We start from the raw sequence: 16,044 nt of genomic DNA on the forward strand, positions 1-16,044 counted from the left end.
AACGGTGGTGACTATTATCCAAGACCCCACCCCTCCCCTGTCACTGCCTTCCTTCATCCTGTCCTCAAGCCCAGCCCCAGTCCTCATTCCCACCCTTCTTATGACAGCCACCTCACAAAGCAGCCCGTCCTTACCTCTGTCTACAGCCTGCCCCATGTTCTCTCTCACCATCCCTCCGGGACTTCCTTAGCACGATGGCACCATCGAGCCCTCTCTTTGCTTCCTGCTGATGCTGCACAGGATGAGCTCGGGCTTCTAGTTGGTTGGTGACCAACTGGAGGTGTCTTTCAAGCAGAATCACTTAAGCACTCAAGACGTACGGGGCAGTTCTCGATGGTGAACATAAAATTAGTTTTGCTTTGAAAATTTGGACTGATTGGCATGACAGAGAGGAAAAGAGAGTTTTTTCTTTTCTTTTCTTTCTTTTGTTTTTTGCCACGTGAAAGAGTAGGAACAAAACTTCATAGACAAAAAATGTCAAGGCATTTCTAGCAAATAGTTTGTCCAGAACCACGGCAAGTAAGCTTTAATAGCAAAGGTCGGCACCACCCTGGATGTAAGGCTGAAAAAAGTTTTGTTTTGTCAAACAAGACAGAGGAGTTATTAATGTTTTGAGGTCAGAGTGGTTACGTGATCAAAGTGTTTCAGGAAAATTAATTAGATAGTGTTATGGGTTGGGGTTGAATGTGGATGGAAAAGAGTCCAAAAAAGAAAAAGGATCACTTAGGAGCTATTAGAGTGATGAGGACTGAGGGGATGAAGGCCTGAGCCTGGGTGGCAAGAGAATGGAAAAAAGTATGAAAGACAGAACCAGCAGCAAGCACAATGCACATGCTCGTCCAGACATCCGGGCAGCGGGAGGAGGAGGAGAAGGGAAGTCAGACATGACTGGGAAGGCTTCCATCACCTGCCTCGTCAGGGATGTGAGACGCCCCTGGGGTACTTGCATCCCTCACAATCGTCAAGCTGGGACAGCGTGGCGGCGGGACCCCCTAACAAGTGGCTGGTGCTGCAGGAGCAGGTGCTTCCTGCATTCTGAGTCTCAGCCCGCCCAGGCCCTGGCCCCAGGCCGCCCACATGCCGCTCCTGTTGACTCTGTCAAGTTGAAGGCAACCTTTCAGAACGGGCCCTCCCTCGGTTTTTGAAGAAGCACAAAATCTTGTTTTCTGGGGCAATTGTGAAGACACCACCCTTCTTCAGCCCTCTAGTTTGAGCCCTTCAAGCCGGCTTAGTCAGCGTGGTGGAAGCAACACGGTTTCACGGAGTCGCGTGGCCCAAGATCTGAGTCCTGACCTTCTTTCACTTTCTGTCTAAGTGATTTGGGACAACTTATTTAAGCTTGCTGGGCCTCAGTTTTCCCCATTTAAGAATGGGGCTGATAATAACAGCCATGCACGGATTATAAAAATTAAATAATATATAAAAGCAACTGGCATGCTGTAGAGTGGCTGTACATTTAGTTCTAAAACAACAATGATAAAACAGGTGTTTTGTTGTTACTGTGATGCCTACAGAACACTCCGAAGTAAAGATGCCCAATGGGACCCCCTCCCCGAGGAGCCCGTGACCACAAACAAATCTCTCTGCTCATTAATCTGCCACGTGAAGACCCAGACCCAGACACACAGGGGCTCAGTTAACTCAGGAGTCACTCTCACAGTTAGGACCCTAAATTCCTCCAGTCATGAACATGCCCGTGAATTTAGAGCTTTTCTTTTTTTCAAAACCAAGTGAATTCATCCTAATTTAATAAAGAGTTTAATAAAGAGAACTTTAAAATAGCGATGTATGATAACTCCTTTTAAACAGTTAAGTTAGTATGTAGCGTTTAAGTGAAAAACTGAAAAATGTGAATCAACTCTTTCAAAATAATAAAACTTAGCTTCTGTTTGGTTTTTTAAATGAACTCCCTTTTCCTCAAATCCTGGATCAACTTCTCCTTGCACTTGGGAGAGTCCTGCATATCAGTTTGCAGCATAACCAGTCCATTTACAAATGGGCCCATTTCTGAAAATAGACTTTAACATAAACACAAATCTTTCCCAGAAATCAGAACTTAAATAAGAAAAGCAAGGCTGTTTGGTAGGATTTGTTCAGCTACTCAGCTTTTCCTTCTCCCCTTCTGCTCATTTGAGGAAACGAGTTGACTGTAAGGAAACCACAATAGCCTAGTGTTCGTTTACCTTTACTGAGAAAACTGATGAAAACTCAACATGGTGACTTTCTGCCATTTATTTACATGGAAAGTGTAAGTGGGGGAGGGGAAGCCATGCTTGTGATGCATATGATTGCTTCTGTATCTGGGGTAAACTTGTGATTTGTGTTTGCTCTATCCTTGCAAAGCCCCCTTTAAACGTCATCTTACGGGATATAGCTTTTCACCCCTGCCTAAACAGAAAGCTTTCTTCCTCATCAAAGTCCAAAGCTTTTGATCTCCCTAATCTCCAGCTTGCTCACCGTCTGTGCATCCACAAGTAAATGATGTTCTCTTCAGTGCCTACTGAATCTCTTAAAACTCAAGGAAATGTGCTTTTTTAAATTTCATTCTTCATCTAAGCTTAGAGACCGCTGATAGTGATTGAATGCTGAAGAGGTGTGGGTGGTGTAGACAATTCATGCCCATTTTTATTACTGCTTAAATTTTGAATTAAAGATTCAATATTTCAGAAAAACAAATGCTACATTAGCACCTGACCTGAATTTTTATGGTGTCATTTAACTGCTTTCGGCAACCTGCTCACCCCTTCGAGCCCAACCGAGCAGTGGCCACAAGTTTCTGGGGAGCCCTTCAGGCCTGATCTTTGGACATCTTTCAATGTGATTATTGGTAGTTTGGTTTTGCAGAGAAATGTTATGATAGAAATCTTATTTAAGTTATGTATCAATTTTAATTAAATACTGATATTGAATATTATAATCCATTTTGTACAGTAAGAAAATTGGAAAGTATATCATCCCATTACTCAGAAATAACCCGTGTCCACATACGGGCAAAAGTTATTCTAATCTTTGTCTGTTTCCCACATGCTTGAGATCATTCTTTATATACAATTTTACATTCTACTTTTGTTTTGCTTAAAAATCATATCATTAGGTAGGTCATTAAACACTCTTCACAGACATCTGAATGGTTATCTGATATTCTGCCGTGTGGATATACTTAGGTCAATTATCCAAGGTGGATGTTTGGGTCATTTCCTACTTATATTAAAGCTGCCATAAATATCACTATTCATAAATCTCTATCTACGCTTCTAAATATTTCCCTGGGATAGCATCCTAGAAGCATAACTTCAGGATTAAAGGATCTTGGATTTTAAGGGTATTTCCCCCGACATTTAAAAATCGGAATGACTTCTGAGGTTTGGTAAAATGTGGTATTTCACAATTATCAGGGAGAATAAATACTCTTTAAATATCCACAGGGGTGAAGTTCATGGTGTGACCATAAGTTTCCTTCTGTTTCTTCTTTTGGCTTTTTATAATTTAAAATAGAAGATAATTTTTGGAGAAATAAACAGAAGTTTCTATCATCCAATTCATAATGAAAATTATTACTGGAAAAAGTCAACAAAAAGTTAAACTCTTGGCAACTAAAATTGTACATGGTACAATATATTATTAAATAAAAATATAAATGTAAAATATGAAAAACAGAATCTTTGTTAAATGAGAGAAACAAAATTTGGCAGTGCTTCACTGTCACAGCTGTTGCTCCTGAAGCTTCCAGGGCTTTCATTGATCCACAACTCGGAATATTTATTTAGCATCTATCTCGTTCCATGCAGATACATAGTGCTTTTAAGCAGTGAGCATCCAAACTCCCCCTGAGCTTTGCCACAGTCCACCCCCCCAAACGTAACAGAGTATTAGGTGAGTCTTACATGCCTAGGGCCACCATAGTGAGGTTCCATAAACTGGATGATTCAAACACCAGTCACAAGACTAGAAGTTCAAAATGAAGGCGTTGGCAGCACTGGTTCCTCCTGAGGCTGTGAGGGAGATGCCCCTCCATGCCTCTCTCTTAGCTTCTGGTGGTTTGCTGCCTTCCTCGACTTGCAGATACATCACCCCAACCTCTGCCTTCATCTTCACGTGGCATCTTCTCTCTGTGCATGTCTGTCTCTGTGTCCAAGTTTCCCTTGTTATAAGGACACCAGCCACACTGGATTGGGGTCTAACCTAATGACCTGTTTCCAATAAGGTCACATTCTAAGCATTTCCACTGTTCTGGTCAGAACAAAATACACATGCATACAAGCTATGAAACACAAACTGTGTAATTTTGGTGATTCTGCATACATGTTGAATGTGCTTATATTTACACTTAAGACTGGCATTGTATGATATTAAGGAAATGGTAAAGTTCATGTTAATAATTTAACATTTTAATTTATTTTTACTTAAAAGGATATTAAATAGCAAATTAAAAATTCACAGTAAATTGGGAGAGAAATGACAGCAAAAAGGAAAAAAGCTTTATATTTTAATACCTTAAACAGCACTATTTTCCAACATCTTGAACAAGGGCCCCACATTTCTATTTTGCACTGGGCCCTACAAGTTATGTCCCATCTAGTAGACTAGAATAGCCCAGCCCCCCACAAATGGTCCCAACATAAACCCTCAGCCACCATGATGGACACCCGGCACCAGTGACTCCAAACACCAAATGCTAGAGCTCCAGCTCAGACGCCCTGAAGAATTACCACATGTGTAGTGGCTTAAACAACCCACTATATTGTCTTACATTCTGGAGACAGAAGTCCGATGTGAATGTCACTCGGTTAAAACTGAGGTGTTGGCAGGACTGGGTTCCTTGCTGGACACTGGAGAAGACTCTGCCCTCCTGCCTTTTCCACCTGCTGGAAGCGCCTGCATTTCCTGGCTGGTGGCCTCTTCCTCCATCTCCAGGGCCAGCAGCGGTGGGCAGAGTCCCTCTCACGTATCAAGTCTCTCCTCCTGCCTCTTTCTCTTCTCTCTAACCCTGCTGGGAAAGTCTCTCTGATTTTAAGGACTCACGTGATGAGACTGGAGGAACCCAGATATCTCAGGATAATCATAGCCCGCACGGTATCCAGAGACTTAATCTCCCAGCCATATCCACCTCCAGGTCTCATGGAAGGGCAGTCACTTGTCAGGACGTGGAGAACAGGGGGAACCCTTACAGCAGGAGGGCTAAGGAGACCAAGGCTTTCGTCTTCCTGGCTGGGTCGCACAGGAAGAGAAAGCAGGTTCTGGGTAGAATACCCAGCAGCTGCAACAGCATGTTCATTGGTGGAGAGAGAGGGCAGAGACAGAGGCAAGAATTACACGAGATCCTGGTTCCAAAGCAACATCGCACAATGCGGCAGGAGGCCAGGTCGAAGAGGCATGGTCTGCCACCCGCACACCGCTGCCGTGGGCGCTTACGGCGGTCCCCCCAGGACTGGACTTGCAATATCCTGCCACACTCTAAATGCAGCAATTAACTTTGTTGTCCTATTTTCTCCAGTGTCAGATTTATGTTTCTTTTGCCTGATTAGATAGCCACAATAATCATGTCAGAGAGAGATGAAGACACTCTAGGAAACGTAAAATTCACATATAGCTTTCGAGTCCTTTAAGTCAAAATGGAATTTTTAAATCTGGGTATTATTTATGGTGATATTAAATTTGGTTGTTGTTTTTAATGCCGTTTAAATTGCTATAGAGGCATAAAGCAACAACAACAATAACCAAAAAAAGAAAAAAAAAAAGATTTTAGTGACACCTAACAAGCAGGCTTGTGAGTCAGGCTTTTAGCCTAAAACTTAATTAACTCTGCAGTAATATAGCAGAGGCCATGCACCATGTGTAAAAGAAATCCAAAAGAAAGGGGAGAAAATTCATGCCTACAATAGCAATAGCATTTTTACACTGCTGATTTCTGAGTAAGCAAGGCACTGGAATCAGAGAGTATACTCATTTTTAGTTGGCACATATTTTTTGAAGAAATAGAATATTTTTAGCTAGGGGAAAAAAAAAGCATGCAACAATTTAAAAAGAAAATGACTCTAAGTGCTTTCACCCAAAACTCTAATTTTCACACAACCTAGACAAGCTACAGGCACTGTAACAAGTCTTTGATTAGGGAAGCTGGTGACGGAGGAAGAGGGAGGGGGCTGGACATTAAGGGGGGCTGAGTGCTGATCAGAAAGCAGACATGGAAATAACACATCAGGGTTAAGAAGAAGAATGGAGGAGGGCTGTCACAATATCCCTAGGCCGCCAGGAACTCACGGGAGCACATTTTATTTACAGGTAAAGGTGATTCTTTCCTGGGCTCCAACCAGTAAGCAAACATAAACCACTGCTCTGTCCTAAGGGGTGAAAGAAACCCTGTTCTTGGGTTCTGTTTCTGGCCGCCTGGGCAGCCTGCCCAGGATGAAGGCCAGCATGGGAGGCTGGAGGGAAGTGGACGCACAGATCAGCCTGGGCTGTTGCAGCCCGGTGAAGCCTTCTCAGCTGAGCTCTGGCTGGACGCTAAATGTTCAGCACACATCAAAGCTCTTGACTGGCGCTCACACCATCGGCACCAAAACTGTTACAGCAACAAGGCAGCTCCACGGGGATCCCCAGGAAGGGGATGGAGATGCCAGACGAGGGTGGGTGCTGGAGTTCAACTCTTTTGTCTTCGTGGAGTGTGCCACGGTGTCGTGACAGAGCACACACGGGGGTGATACCCGAGGTCACCGCCCACTGGTGAGGCTCTCCAAGCCAGAGCCGAGGCCTGCACAGCACAGCGCCACACAGGGGCCTGAGACCCGCTCTGAGTGGGATGCTTTCTGATGTATTCCTCCTTTCCAACTTGACTCTCTTTGCCCTCTTCTCCCAGAGGCCTGCTCTCCCCGGGAGGCAATGAGTAATACAATGCTGTCCTTCCCAGGATGCGGTGGACAATCCATGTCAAAGGCTAAGTCCCCAGAAGGTTGTAAGAGGTGTGCCCATAGCAGAATGTCAGGGCACTGGGGCAGACTAGTAACAGATCATTTTAGTCAGGTGGTCTTTTGGTGCCCCCCCAGATTATACTGTCGAGTAATCATCATCTCATTCTGTCTTCTGTATTGTGATGCATTTATACACACTTGGTTTTGTTAGATCAATTGTTAATGCAGCAGGTTTTCTAAAGCAACTACGGGGGGATGGAACAAAAATAGGACACCATTCCGTCCTTCAAGGATCTGACAGTCCCACAGGGGAAACAGGTATGGGCTGTGATACCAGGCTGACTGTAAAATATGCGTGTTTTAGGTCCACTGTGGAACTGTGCAGAGGAAGCACTGGCCTCAGACCGGGGCCAGGGTGGGGAGGTGAGAAAATGTCGGGGGAGGGAAGCGTGGTGCCAAGAAATCGTGATAGCCGAGGGTGGAAAGGTCAGCCACGTGGTGTATTTGGAGAAAGGCAAGTAGCCCGTGTGCTTGCACCATAGGCAGAGGAATAAAATCAAAGATGACATGGTAAAGGTGGTCTGGAGCCAAACTACGAAGACTTGAAAATCATACAAAGCAACATGATCCGACCCACTCCACAAACTCCCAGATGGGAGAGACCCCGGCACTCCCCTTCACAGACACGGAACCTCAGTGGCCAAACCACTCAGCCACCGAGCAGCAGGGGTGGTCCTCCTATGCCGGCCTCGTACTGCCAACCCGCTTTCCCCCTTGACACAGAGTAGCCAGGCCCAGGGCCTTCTGTGCTGCTTACCCTCAGGGCCGGTCACCTCAGTTCTACATGTGTCTGTTGTGGGATTACCTGTGTCCCCCCAAAAGACATGTAGAAATCCGAGCCCCTGGTGTGTGCGGATGTGACCTTATTTGGAAATAAGGTTTCTGCAGTGTCATTAAGGTGGAAGTTAGGATGGGGGTCGTCCAGCATAGGATGGGCCATTAATCCAATATGAGTGGTGTCCTTATAAGAAGGGAAGAGACACCGAGACGAACGCAGAGGGGAGAACCCCATGTGAAGACAGACACAGAGAGGATGCCACAAGTGATGACGGAGGCAGAGATGGGGAGGTGTAGCTGCCAGCTGAGGGACGCCAGGGGCAGCCAGCACCACCAGAAGCCCAGACGTGGCTCTGCTGACACGGACTCAGATGTCTCACCTCCAGAACTGTGATCACACACATCTCTGCAGTGGGAGTTTGTTGCAGCAGCCCTAGGAAATGCATGCCACGTCCAAAGCAGCTCTGGAGCAAATGTACAGCTATCTGAGTGCTGGGTTTAGGCCAAGGGTAGAACTTACAGAGCATCTGTATGGATGAACAGGCTTTCCAGCCTCCAGGTAATTCAAACCTGGAGTCTCCTCACCTTGCTTAAGGGCTAGAGTTTAATGCCCTCCCATCACCGGCTCAGGGGCTGTGGACTGGCTTTGCTTTCCCAGCTGTTCCCGTCCAGAGCAGGACAAAGGGAAGAATTCTCCAAAAGGGTAAAACTGGGCCAATCCCAGGCTCATATAATTTGTAAGAGCATTCAAAACCAGACAGAGAAATGTTTGACTCAAACATTTGAAAAGAGACTCAAAGTTCACCCTCCTCTGCCCATTCCCTCCTCCAGCAAAACAGAGACACGGTCATCTCAACTGCCTGCTGTTTACACATAAACTTTATCCCAGAAACACATTTTGGAGTTAGCAAAACTGTAAGGATGCCAGAACAGAAATTCAGAAGGCAGAAAGTCAAAAAAAAAAAAAAAAAAAAAAAAAGGCTGACTTTTCTAAAAACTACGGAAACCAAGACCAAATAACAAGGATTGTTCTAGAATTCAAAACAGCTTGAGAGAAAGTATCTTTGCCAACAATGGAAAACTCAATAACGAGACAGAACAGAGGAAAACGCTACCCAAATGAAGACAAGAAAGAAGCATGGGAGGGCTGAAACATCCGTGGACTAAGTCCGTCCTGCACCCAGGAACACCCAAGATGTGGTCGCTTACTCCACTTGCAGGAGACAAACATTATAAACTTCGTTTTACGGATGAGAAAACAGAGACGCAGAGTTGGGCTTGTCTGTCGCCGTCACAGAGATAATGAATGGGAGAGCTGCGTTTCAAAATCCAGTGTTTTCGATTGGATTTTGTTTTTAGGATTTTTTTTCCAGATTACCCAGGCACAGCAAGAAGATGGAATTTTGGCATCCTGATTAAGACGTATCAGTACTGAAATGAAAACACAAAGGAGTTAAATTGAAGACTGTATACATTTTTTAAAATACGGATAATGAGAAATGAGAGCTTCCAGGAAAAAACAGAAAACTTAGTTTTGTCCAGGTATCACTGTTCTAAGGCAAGCATGAACAAACCAGGCCATAATGCAAGAAAGAAAAATCTGCTGAGAAAAAAATGACAGTTTTTTTGCTTGCCTTTGAATCTCAAAATATTTGGCACAAACCTTGAGAACAGTTCATAGATATTTCCTACCAGCTATAAGTTAAATATTAGAAGTGAATGTCCTCATTGTGAATACAAACATAAAGCAAGAACATAAAACGGCCAGTTTCAAAGAAGACTGTGTTTCTTGTGCAGCTGGTACCTTATGAAAGGAGCATGAACCCCATCCTTTTCTTCATTCTCATATGTGACCCTGGTGTTGGGGTGCCCATGGCCTGCAGCAAGATGATACTTCCTAGAAGGTTTTGAACAGTTTGCTTAACTCGGAGCATGGGGAGAGAACAGGGCATGAGCTGGCAGGTCATAAATACAGATACTTGAATCCTAGCACTGCCACTCTCTGGGGCAAGGCAGCCAAATTCTTTTTCCAAGTACCCTTATCCATGAAACGAGGCTACTGAAGAGCTGTTGTAAAGACTAAATTAGGTAAGTGTGTGTAAGACACTGGCTGTCCTTGCTTGAGTGGCGGCTCCCAACAAACTATGTTCACTTCCGACCCCCAGAACCACTGAATGTGATCTTATTTGAAAAAAGGGTCTCAACAGATGTAATTAAGTTGAAGATCTTGAGGTGAGATCATCCTGGAACACCTGGGCAGGCCCTAAATCCAATGACAAGTGTTCTAAGAGGTAGAGAACAGAAAACACAGCCAGGGAGGAGAAGGCCATGAGAAGATGGAGGCAAAAACTGGAGAAACCACAGGCCAAGGAACGCCTGGGGCCACCAGAAGCTGGAAGAGGCCAGGAACAACTGCTCCCTGAAGCCTTTAGAGGGCACACAGCCCTGCTGACACCCTGATTTCAGCCTCTAGCCTCCAGACTCTGAGAGAATAAGTTTCTGTTGTTGTCAGTCACCCAGTTGACATCAGTTTGTTAAGGAGCCCTAAGAAATAAACATGCCTGGAAAATTCTCTAAAAAGAGTTCATTCTTTCCTCTCCTTCACCCCTTTCCCCAGCTTGAAGGCCCCCATCCTTAGACCTAGGACACAGACCCCTCATGGACAGCCCTCCATGCTCCCCACCTGTATGAAAGAGGAGAAGTCAGAATTGTCCCCACTGTACCGGGGCATCACCGCGAGGAGCAGAGGCCCTGCCATGCCTTCATGAGGACTTCCCGCCATGACTTGTGGTCCCGCGCAGCTGGAGAGGCAGGCTGGGATGCACACGGCAGACAATCGGTAGAAACAGCCAATGAGGAGAGAGTTATGCTCTGTGCCAAGCACTGTCAACGTACCTGCTCTCCTGCATCAACACATTTCATCTCTGTAACAAGTTTATGAGGCCTATCCAGCCCCGTCTTACAGAGGAGAAGACCGATGCCCAGAGAAGCTGAATTATTTGCTCACAGCAACAAAGCCAGGAAATGCCAAAGCCAGGGGATTTGTGGCCTGCCACTCTGATTCTGGAATCCATGCTTTTAACCCCTGTATTTGGTTCCTGTGGCTGCCATGACACACTGGGTGGCTTATGCAACAGAGATGTATTGTCTCACTGTTCCGGAGGCCAGAAGTCTGAAATGAAGGTGTCGGCAGAGTCAGTTCCTTCTGAAGGCCGTTCTCGCCCCATCTCTTCACACCGTCTTCCCTCTGAGCATGTTATTCTGTCCAGATTTCCCCTTTTAATAGGGACACTAGTCGTCTTGGATTAGAGCCTGCCCTGAAGGCCCCATTTACCTTGATTACCCCTGTAAAGACCCCGTCACGCAATAAGATCACACGCTGACCTGTTAGGGGTTAAGACTTCAACATACGAATTTGGGGAGAACACACTCCAGTGCATAACAGCCACTGCGCCACGCTGGTTCTCATAACTGAAAAGTGAATGAGTGAATGAATGAGAAGTTGAACCACCACGTGTCCTGCCGGAAGTCACCAGCTCTGAGGCACACTTCGCTGCTAGCATTGCTCTTACTGATTTTCAGTCCAAGCTCTTGCAAAACCAGCAGATGCAGCAAGAGCCATCGGTGGATGTGAGGACAGTCTGTTGGAATCAAATCCTGGTTCTGACACTTCTTCACTGAGGGACTTTGAGGAAAGTTTTCAATTTCTGATCTGAGCCTCTGTCTCTTTTTCTGATGCGAAAAATACACAGTCCAGACATCACAGGGCAGTGAGAGGACGAAATGCGAGCCTGTGGAAAGCAGAGCGCGTGCGAGGGCTCTGTCCTCAGCCAGCGCTGCCTCTCTCCTTCTTCTGGGGTCACTCTGCTCATGTCCTCTGCTGGCCTCTTCCCTGGGTGGCTCTAGGGCTCACCACTGGATGGGTATTCCCAGCCTTGAATTCTCACAGCATCTCTTCATCATCCTTTTCCTCCTTTTGACATCAGTGGGAATTAGGACTTTCTCAAGAACCCGTCTTGGTGGAGCAGCGTAACAGCAGGTCTGGGCATGGCCAGGGCTGAGCAACCAAGGGCCAGCTGTCAAATTACAGGGTCCAGAAAAGCAGAGAAAACTCAGGCTTGACTCAAGCCAGAGTCTCTATTCAAAGGCATATAATTCAGCTGTACTTCTGGGCTCCTCATTTGATACTCAAAAATCCTGTGAGATTCATAAACCAGACACTGGTTTTCAACTTAGAGAGAGTGTAAGTGACTTGTCCAGTGATAGTCCAAATGCAGTGGCCAAAATCAACAACAGTACAAATGCCAGGGGGTGGGGAGTCAGAGGGCACCACTCAGCTCAGTTCAATTGGTTTAACAAACATTTACTGAGAATCAAGCAATCACTAGAGCCAGTGCCAGAAAACAAGGGCCCAGAGTAGCAACAGAGAGGTGTCTTTGCCTGCTCCCCAGGCACTCCCAGGAAGAGGGAGCAGGAGTGTGGGGGTTATGGGAGGGGAGTGTGCACATGGCTCAGCAGGCATTCTGGAGCACGAGTGACCAACCCCGCTCAGGGGTTCAGGGGAAACTGCACAGAACCATTGGCAAGGCGGTAGAGGTGTGAGGAACGAGAGATTTCCGAGCAGAAAGCGGAAGAAGGAAGTGGAGACAATGGTGTGGTCTGTCGGCCTTTGTAGGCAGAGGAAAGAGCCATGGAAGCTGAAAAAACGTTCTGCTAACTGGAGAGCGAACCTCGGCGAGGGGGGTGTGCCAGTAGGACCCAAGCTGGCATGGGGGCGGGGGCCAGGTGACAAAAGGCTGCCTGCCTATTGCCCACCCCACGTGAACGTTAAAGGTGGTTGCAGGAGGCATTAAGTGTTTTACACAGAAAAGACAAACCAGCTTTGAATCTGAAGAACAGCTCGCCACAGAGAATGGACTAGGGCAATGGTCCTTAGTCTCCACTACTAGCAGAATCTCCTGGAAGGCTCCTTCAAACACAGATTGACAGGCCCGCCCGCAGAGTTTCTAATTCGGTAAGTCTGGGGTAAGGCCCGAGAATCTGCACTTCTATCTAGTTTCCAGTGGCTCCTGCTGCTCTGGTGATCTTGCCTTGAAAGCCACTGCACTAGACAGTGGTAATCCTGAAGGGAGGGGCTCTGGTTCAAGGACACTGAGAGATAAGGCCCTGAGCTAAGGCGGTGCGGGCTGCGTACAGGGGCTGCATCTGAGTCTGGGCAGCAGTGGGACATAACAAGAGGGGGCTGGAGCCCGAGGTTTCTGGCTGGTGCTACTGGGTGGACTGGGGTGAGCACCTGAGTTGGTGGGTGGTGGGGAAGTGATGGTTCTGGGAGGCCAACCAGGGAAAACCCTGCCAGGCTTCACACATCTTGGGTCGGAGGGTCTTCCGTGGAAATGGACAGAGCTCTCCAGTTTGGGGCTCAAGGACAGGGTCTGACTAGAGACCAACTTGGTTTTACAGCTGTCATAGTGACTCATCTCGGCAGCCTTTATTTCATCAACCATGCAATCAGTGAGAAAATTGCAATCTGTGTTACTGCTTTAGAATAATGTGATGGATTATCAATACCTCTTAGCATGTATTTTCAACACCAACTACTCATAGTCCAGAAAAGTGCAAAATGAGATACTCTACATTTTGCATTAATTTGCTAATCACCTTCTGAAAATATTATTTACCGATGAATTTGAAATACCTCCAATGTAGTCTGTCTTATGCATCCAGGCTTTATTTTAGGGAATAATCTAGGTCATCCACTTTAAGTACCACAGTAGGAAATGTATAATTTGTATCTTATTGTTTTCTTAATAATCCTGTTCTCCATAAGTTAGGTTTTATTAAATTTTACAGTGAAGAGAAGTTGCAACAAGCATCATTTTTCACTGTTCTCTACCGACATTTTAAGTTTCATTTCTCTCTACTATTATTAAAAATATACAAATGATTTTATTTATTAGAAAACAACTAAAATAGGAAACATAAATAAGTGAAAAACATCTCAGTTACTATACTAAGCTTGGCAAATATCAATTCCAACATGACTTCAATTACTCAAATTACTATATTGCATCTATTACTGAAATTTTCCGTCGTATCAGAATGGAAGTGGACAGATCTTTGAGAGAGAGGTTTGTGTGTGCTGCGTCTTCTCCATGAGGAAGGCCGTTTCCCAGGCTCTGGAGACCCACGTCGTGTCACTTGAGCAGCATGGTTCCTGCCATCCCGTGAAGGGCTCTGTTGGGTGGATCCCAGAGGTGCCCTTTCTCCCACATGGCCTGGCAGCTGCGTCTGCCCACGCGGCTCCCTCTCTGGGAACCCTCTGCTGCTGGTCACTCCCTCCTCGTCCAGTTAACCTCTGACTCTTCCTTCACAGCTCAGCTGGAATAATCTCCCCTCAAGAAAGCTCACCCTGACTTTGCTGATGAAGCAAATCTCCTCTTACTCATCCTTAGGGAACCAGGTCCCTCTTCTTAGAAATGCCCCAGTCGTTACTGTTATGTTTCTCATTACAGCAGACTCTGTTAACATCCGTCTCTCCCACTGAGTGGTAAGCTCCCTGAGGGCCAGAACCAGGGCTCCGTGGTGGTGTTTCCAACATGAAGGGCAACACCCGACCCCAACTAGACACTCAAACGGCATCTGCTGAATGAATGAATGAATAAAACCTGTAAAATAAACATGAAAGAGCAGAGGCTCCTCTGTGCCAAGTCCTATGATTAAAAGATGAGAAAATGCTGTTGGTTTTCTTTCTTTGCTTTTGCAAGTCTTTTTCCCAGTTCCTCTTCCTGGAATCAGTTAATACAGCAAACGTGGATAAGAGCTGAACTCTGAGATCCAGCCGCAAATAAAGTGCAGTATTTGTAAACATTTAACCCAGGACAAATGCTGGAGTGAACCGCAGCCATGTGGCAGGGAGCTGTGCAGAGTTTCTCTGGATTTTAATTGAATTGAGGGTTGGAAGCCCTTGCTACAAGGCCCCTCCCCAACACAAAGAAAAATGTTTTTAACCTTTAGAAAACTTCCATATTTGAATCAACTCTCAACTTCTCCTCCCCGCTGCAAAGTTCAAAAGTTGGGAAGTTCCTCTTGCTTAACTCTCGAAATGCAATTCTGTCCTAAGCTGGGCTTTTCTTCCCAGTACGGTGGCTAAATAGGTCAGCCATTGAGTTAAACTTCCCGTCCCCAGTTCGGCGGTACTGGACCCATAAATCCGTAAGGAAGCATTAGCAATTCAGAAAGAATGAACAATTTCAATAGGAATGCATTTCTTCCTTCACCCTCAACTAGGAATCAGAAATGCCTAACATCAGTAGAGCTGGTGAGGCCTGAAAAGCTGTAACCTGCACATCTTTTCAACGTATGAGGAGCTGTGATCTGAAGAAAAGGCTGAAACTATAAAGATCTTTATGGCTCTGTGGCCCCTAATAATAAACTCCATGCAGGCAAATATTTTCACCTGTGTTACCCATAGCTTAAAACAGTTCCCGGAACAGAACTCAATAAATATCTCTTGCATGATGAATGAGTGAATAGGTAAATGCATTGAAAACTTAGTCAGTTCCAGGTGCTCTTCTAAGTATGTGACATGTTGCAACTCATTTCATCCTGACAACCACCTTATAATGGTGGCCACTATTACTCCGTTTCCAGATGAAGAAACTCGAGAGAGGTGGAATAATTTGTGCCAGGCCACCGAGCTTGAAAGGCAGGCCTCATCCCCGCTATGGCCAGACCATGAAGCCAACGGTCTCCCAGGGCAATGGGCTCGGTTCACACTCGTGTCCCTGCCGCCCACGCCTTCAGTGACAAACTCGGGCTTCAAGCCTGTGTGTCCACACCATGTTGACACCCAGGCCTCCGCACCTTCCTAGATGCCTGGGCCTGGAGTGCACTAGCCTGGGACACCCCACTACCACCCAGTTATAAGGGGGCTTGTCTACGAATGTATTTCCTACCCTGCGTGGTTACCCACCCGGGAAGAGTTCTGTTAAGCAGAGCAAGTAAGTAGTCGGGGCGACAGGCCCTTGAGGCTGAAGCAGCAGGAGCTGTGCTTTGCTGAAGTCCATTTTGCGTATTTCCTGGCATCACTAGGTTGTGACTGTGAGATGCAATCATTCTTATTTTTAAGAACTGAGTAGTTGTGGCAAAGCCCGGAGCCTTCACGCCCCTGGGTGTGGCCTCTGTGTGTTCCTCCATCCTGACCTCTTCCTGCATCACAGCCATTGCCTCTGCCCCTCAGGATACAGCGTCTCCCAGGCATACGCGCCCTGAATTACTCTACACCTTCTTGGAGAAGGAG

The 16,044-nt window shown here is 46.1% G+C and overlaps 1 protein-coding gene across 1 annotated transcript in view; it reads right to left on the reverse strand.

The window, feature by feature from the left end:
* Positions 1-4,472: 4,472 nt before the first annotated feature.
* Positions 4,473-16,044, reverse strand: part of LOC116668466 — a 38,250-nt gene continuing 26,678 nt past the window's right edge. Inside the window, exon 3 of the mRNA XM_032496007.1 lies at positions 4,473-9,176. The gene's annotated coding sequence lies outside the window, so the exon portion shown is untranslated. The remainder of the gene's footprint in view (positions 9,177-16,044) is intronic.

Source organism: Camelus ferus, chromosome 14, assembly GCF_009834535.1.
Source record: "Camelus ferus isolate YT-003-E chromosome 14, BCGSAC_Cfer_1.0, whole genome shotgun sequence".
NCBI classification, from domain to species: domain Eukaryota; kingdom Metazoa; phylum Chordata; class Mammalia; order Artiodactyla; family Camelidae; genus Camelus; species Camelus ferus.